The sequence below is a fragment of the Antennarius striatus genome, chromosome 4, assembly GCF_040054535.1.
Source record: "Antennarius striatus isolate MH-2024 chromosome 4, ASM4005453v1, whole genome shotgun sequence".
NCBI classification, from domain to species: Eukaryota; Metazoa; Chordata; class Actinopteri; order Lophiiformes; family Antennariidae; genus Antennarius; species Antennarius striatus.
In genome coordinates, this window is record NC_090779.1 from 10,241,588 (window position 1) to 10,248,924 (window position 7,337).

The window sequence follows — 7,337 nt, forward strand, 5'->3', positions numbered from 1 at the left end:
ATTGGTAGTAAAACTTTCCTCTGTTTTGGCCAAGGTGCAACACAAAAGTGTTTTTGTGCTTGATGTGGGCATTTATAATGCAATCTATCATGCATCTGAACTTCCAAGTGCTATCTTGTGTCGTCCAACCATATTTGAGAAGTGAGAGCATTAAAATATTTAATATTTATTTTTAATTGACTATTTTTGCAAGTGGTGATGGTAATCTGGTCAGATATGTGGAACAAGAGAAAACACAGCTGCAACAGTCATGCTTGGCTGTCAGGCTTGTTGGACATTGTGATCTGTTCTTGCATGTGTGCGAATGTGTGTCTTGTGTGTCAACTGGTGTTTTCTGTGACAGCTCACAGTGCTGTCGTTGTGCAGACGAGGATGTTGCCGTGGTATCCTCATCTCTACTGCGCCGCCGTTGTAAAGGCCCTGGTCCTATTACATGATCCATCAGGATTCTAATTCACCACGCTCTTCTAAAATGACATTTACTAATTACTCTTTCCATTTTTAGAAACAACTTTCTGGATTTGATCCAGTCTCTCTCATGCTCATTGGTGTGTAGGAACAAATAAGTTGGCTTTTGTAGCAGTCACAGCTCATTTGAAAGTGAGTAAGTGAACATACAAACATACATCTGAAATCGCTTTAAAGCATGATTCTGTGCTAAACAATCTTATTATTCATAGAGTGGAAGAGAATTAAGATGGATATGAGGGGAAACCTGCAATACAGTAATACATGTACGTATAGCAGAGTTTTCAGACACACTGTTCAAAGAGGGCATCACATTTTTTACAGGGGGGTAAAGGGAATGTCCAACAGCCACACACATTTCTGTATTCATTGAAACCTCTGTATATTTCAGGCGCATCAGAATCAAACACTCATCCATCATTGTTGTTCTGCAGTGATTTTTAATGAGATTTATGACTGAAAAACTTTTATCAGCTGAAGGAAGAAAGGGCCAATCAGACCCTTCCGTCACACATTCCAGTCTTGTCTCTCCAGCGTTCAGGAGTGTGTCTTGTTATGTGTTGTTGCCTTATTTGCACAGTTCCGTTGATTCCAGTAAAAGGATGGAGATGTATTTTACATGTGTGTAGTGGCCAGATCAATATGAATGATCTGTGATCCAGATTTGAGACTAGGGAAGCTTCAATACCTTCTGCACAGTGCATGCTGGGAAAACCTTCAGCCCAGACAGACAGGGGTAAAAATGTATACACAGATCTTTTTCTCATGTTAGCAACAGATTAATATTCTTTCAAGTTACTAGTCGTTAATACAATTACTTCTGTTTATAATTAGTTATTAATATCCAGCAAATTACTTATTTTCCCTCATCCTCATTCAAAAGCTTCTTTTTTCTGAAATGTTCCAAAGATAAAGCATGAGATATATGCCTAAATAACAGAGAAAGAGAGTAGAGAGAGAGACAGAGAGAGAGAGAGAGAGAGAGAGAGAGAGAGAGAGAGAGATATTTTGATTTTAACATCATGTTTATTCATAAAAATCAAATTACAAAATAATCACTTTGACACAAAATCCAAAAGAGATTCACGTAAAGAGGATTTTCAATCGTACTGTGCAGTTTCTGAACCAAGAAACATCTAAGCTTTTATAATTTATCAAACTAAAAAAAAAAACAACAACAGACAAAATTAATTCACAACCTAGCAGTCACAAATATTCCTTCATAACTATTACCTCACGTAAAAAGCATTAAAATATCATTAGGTGGCAGTTTTACTCTCAGGTACTCAGGTACAGGCATCGAGTGGCACTTGGCTCACACCAGAGGGGCCCTTTTGGGAGCACTTGAGCTGTTTAAGGACTGCTGTCCCCTTTGAATCAAATAAAAAAAAATGCATGAATGTTAATTTAAGCAGAATGGCTATAATCTTGCACAAGTTTTCTACCATGAAATTAATATTGTACAGAGGCATATTAATTCTGTTCTGTGTCTTACAATCATTGCTGGCCTGAAGTACAGTACAACACAGTTTTGTGACTTTAACTAGAATGAAGGCTGACATGTCTCCAATGTGGCAGACAGGCATTGCTCCCATGGCTGCTCCCTCTCAACTCAGGCTGATCCTCCTGTGTCACCACCAGTTAGCTGTCCTGCCACTCACAGGTCATGAGTGGGGGAGCTGGAGAAACTTGATCCACTAAATAATAACTGCATTATGTTTGGGTAGGGCATGGGTATTAGTGACCATGGCACACAGTCGTCAGAGTGTTCAGTTGCATTTTCAGGGAAAATGTCTTGGTATTTGCCTTTTTACCAGAGACAGCTGAAGCCATGTGTTGTTCACAGACAATCCCATCGCTCACATCGGTTGTGTAACAGCAGAGAAATGTTCCGTGATCATGAGGGCAAGCTGTGTCTTGGTCGGATATAGGAAGCCTGGGCTTGCGCACATGTGGGTTTTATGTGTCCACTGCCATCACCCGCTAGAAAGATTCTGATTTTACTTACAGACCAATGCATTGAAGAAGCATCAGCCAGTTGCACCTTGATTTGATATTCACTAGTGCACAGGCCCATGGGATTGTTTCTAAACATGCATGGTGTCACATTAAACATCACCTCATCTCATGAAACCCTCTTTTGTGTGAAATCATACAGCTTAAGTGATTTTAAATTTGCAGTGACCAATACTGTATTTTAGGAATTATAACACAAAGTGGCCAATAATGTGTATTACATTTCTCCTGTACTGACCTCAATGCACTGAGAGAAACATGTGAAATGTGTCTGTTGATTAACTAGGAGTTGCTTTTCGAGTGCTGGGGGGGCTGTGCTCTGGCAGAATCCTAACTCTTGGCAGTGACCCAGGCCGTTGTGATTTGTGCTCACTGCTGCCTACAGGGTTGCCACCTGGCTGCCTCTTCCTCCAGCCCCCCTGGGTAACACAGAATGCCGCCACGGCAGGTCTGTAATTGAATTTCACACATGTCACAGTCAGCATAACTGTGTTTTCTGCAAAGTGAGGCTACCTTTAGAAATTTCATACATGCTCAAGACATCAAAATGAGATATGATATTTTCTAGCTTCTAATAGAAAGAAAAATATTGTAACAAAATGACGAGATAATTGTTTAAAACACACAAAATTATGAGATAATTGTTTAGAACAAAAGTCTGACCGTAATACCTCTTTTTTTTAAATACCTTTTTTTCAAGGCCAAGGTCAGATGTATCGAGAGTGAAATTATTGTGAAAATGTGCAGTGCCTCATACCAACTTCATGGCTGGCATACACCGTTTTCTGTATTTGAGTGTATGTCATGTTTCACTAGGAAATCCACACACGTCTTTGTGCACAAGCCCTCAGATGTTTTAAATCTGTTTTGAGGAACAGCTAAAAGAGTGTCTGAGGGACCTTCTGGTTCAGGATTTAAGAGTGTCTGCCTGATTTAAGTCTAATCAATGTGTTGTACCATGACCATGATGAGAAACCAAAACAAAGATCTTAAATTGAGAGGATGCTCTACTGAGGCAAGCTAAAATGTGTGTGGTCATGAATTTGAGAGACTTTAAATTAAATTAATTTTGTGAATTAGTATAGAAAATGCTAAATAGATGAGTTTCCAAACATTTGAACATCGTAGTTTAACATATTTAAATATCATGCAGAAAACAAAATATTTCTTGCTTCCAACAAAAAGCACACAACTTTAACATAACACAATGAGCAGCCAGTGCAGTGTGAACAGGAGCTGCTGTGGCTCTCCACAGGATCAGAATGTGTTTTTCACATTTTCTTTTTCTATATTTATGTTCACACTTCTACTCAGTGGATTCCATCCACTTTCCTTACTGTATTCTACATAGGAGATGAATGCAGACTTTAAAGTAGGCCAATTACCAGTCTCTGTGAACAAAGACATTAATGCAATGTGGCAGAGCCCAAGAGGAAATGCAAAGGCAGGGTGTCTTCGGTCAGCTAACATGAACTCAGAGGGGACATGTGAACATGTCCCTCCATTACGTAATCACTTTCTTTTCCATTTCTTGTCAAGACTTCCCTTTGCTCCCTGTAGTTTTATGGCGTCCAGAATGAATACTGACTTATCTACAAGCACCACAATGCTGACAGTTGTGATTTAGAATAAAATATCTTTACACATGTTTGATGGGTTGCTGTGAAACCAGGGTCTTGGAATTTGATTCAAAACCCTGGTTTCAACTCATTAAATGAGCATGACAGTTTAGACATCTATTTAAGGGAAGATATCTTGTACATTTACTTCCTCGGATGCAGGACAATTCATCCTATTTGGTCCTCTGACTGTCATCTGGCACCACTATCATGTTGAAAGTTTGATTTGCTCATTTGCCAATTATTTTTGAAGCTGAATATCACAAGCTAGTTTGAAAAGGGCTTAAACCCTTTTCAGTGGAAAAAATGGAAATATACAGAATGAGCAAGAAAGTACAACCAGACATTGAAAACAAGCTGTACTGAAAAGAAATATGCCGAGTGACATACAGGTGCTGCCATACTGAGATTTTTGTTATATTCTTTAGAGTGAATTTTTGAGTAAGATTCCAACTGTAAGACTGAGAAACAAGAAGATGATCCTAAAACAAGTCCAACTGAACTCACTGGCTAAATGAAATGGACACAGGAGACACTTGGGTCATTACAGGCGTCAGGCACAGATTTCATCTGAAAGAACGAGGGCGATGAGACGCCATACAAGGGTTATTGCCAATATGGTCTGCTCAGCACTCAATCACTGTTAAATTAAATCGAAGGATGACATATGCAGCAAATCAGTGACAGGTTAGTAAGGTCAGATTAAGATCCATATGCTGACCTTTTCCTTGGCTATCTCTTTTCAGAGTGCCTATCATCAGGGCTATCAATAGGAACTAATGAGCCTTAATGGTCAGATCCTGGCGGAGCGCCATCGCTTACACTATAGCCCAATGCTCACCAGGGCCCTGCAAGGTTACACCACTGATGACAAGTGCTCTCAATAAAAATGCTATTATCTTAGCTGTTACAGTGTATCAGCTGCTCCTTCAACACCTCTGTTCCACTCAGCGTGAACACATCTTCAACCTTCTTCTCCATTTTTGTCTTTCCTTCAGCTGGGTGGAAGCACAGATTCAGAGTCATCGTCAGCAAGTTCAGTAAACACTCAACAAAAAAAGCTGATAAATTATTATTCTGTTCCACAGATGCCTAATACTGCTAGCACTAACTGTTGCTTTAAGTGACACAATCCTTTATAACAATGAACCTGGGCTCTGCTGTTTATCTTGAGCAAATCTCACACTTTGCTATCCAGCGGCCAAATAAAGCAATTCATGTTTATTAATCCATAACTTGAAATAGTCCTCTACACACGCACCATTTATTCTAATATTCTAATATTTATGAACAATCAGTAGCCAGCTGTCTCTGAAAATTAGTGAGATCTCCTCATAAAATACTCACTCTCTGTCTCTCTCTCCATATATACTGTGTGTGTGTGTATATATATATATATATATATATATATATATATATATATATAGTGATTTATGAGGAGATGATAATGATGATGATGTTGATGATGACGACTACGATGTGCTATTGTGAAGTGTTTTCATTTTGACTCTGTTCCTCTTCTCCTACATTAGCATCTTCCTCTTGATTTTAGCAGTAGTGATCGTGGTAGCAGAAACCTTCATGTCCTCTTTCACTTCAAATCGTTTTTTTTTTTAGCTTTTATCTGTACTTCAAAACGCATTTCTGAACAAATATGGACACTTGAATGAGCTTTCAGACGTCGTAATACAAATGCGGGAGCTCGCCAGGCCTTGCGCAGAGTGACTGAGCCGTGAACTGTGAAAATGTCACCCACTATTAATAACAATGCAGGATCACATATGCTGCATCCTAACATCGCACTTCTTCCCGTATATTTAGATTACTGACATTTGAAGCCTATTTGTGTCATGCGGTGCTTGGTCTTGTTTTTTCCCCGATTGTGAACGTCAGTTGGAAGCTGGGATTAATGAGCCTCTCTCGGCCCGTCTTGCTTTGATTCACAGCCACAAGGAAACCAAGCAGCAGCCATCAGTTCAACAACAGCAACCAAAGTCAACGTGAGGATGTAAATGTTGTGGCAAAAAAAATTCTGTTCTAAATTCCAATTTCAAATTCCAAAATTGTATTATTCACTTTTTAAAATTTGGATTTACTATAGAATTATTTTTAAAAAAAACAGAGAAAAGTGTGTTATATAAAAACTGATGATCTACTTACTCGTTTTACTAAGCATCTGATTCATAAAATGCTGGAGAAGGTGTCAGTATTCACTAAGCACGAGATAATGTTTTCAAACGCGCCATTTACTCCAATCAGCAAGATGCCCAAAATGCTGATAAATTCAGATTATGAGACACAGTAAATCAGCAACTACAAACTGAGAAATTGGATTCACCAGATCTTATCACCTAAATGAATTTTGATTCATTTTCAGTCCCATCTTGCCTCTGCAGACTTTTGTGCCCTTGTACTATCAGTGTTAAAGCAAAGCAATGCCATCTCAGTTCACTGGCCATCTCCTAGCAGTATGGGGATGCATGCATCTATTTATTTCAGCCTCCACTGTGCACACCCTGCTTGAGGGCCAATTACATTTGCACAGTCCAGAGGTCCTCCATTGTTGCGGTACGAGAACACTCCCCAATGGAATGACTAAAAAGAAAACATATTGAGGGCTGACAATGAAGCCTTTAATTTCAATGTAATGTAATGAACACAGAAAGATTGTAGGAAGTTTAAAACGTCCACAACGCATGCACACACATACATTTAACTTATGGTGCTTTTGGTTTATCGCTAACATGTGTGAGGTGAAAACATACTCACATGCACTCATACATGTAGCGAGTACCATGTTAGATACAAAGGAGCAAGAAGAGACACAGAGAGGGAAGCACAGTTGACTTCCTCTGTCGTTACTCACACCTGCAGTAGGATGCAATCTCCATAGCAACAGGACTTAGAAACACTGCAGAGTTGATATTTGAGGTTGTGATCTTTAATACCCCCATTCTCTGCCTTTTTTTACTGCAATATTTTGTACAAATACATTATCTCACACCCTTAATCACTCAGTAGATGACTGTAGATGATCACTAAAGTGAAAACTGATACAAATACAAGTACCGGTAAATAGAACAACTAAATAATTTCCCCCTCCCTGCTCCCTCTGGCTCAGTATTGTGTTGTCACATAAGCTTTTGTATGTTGTGATGGTTACATGATGCCACTCCACCATTTTCACAGTCATTCCCATACTTTGAAAGCGTAGTCAAAAGCATATGTGCAGTG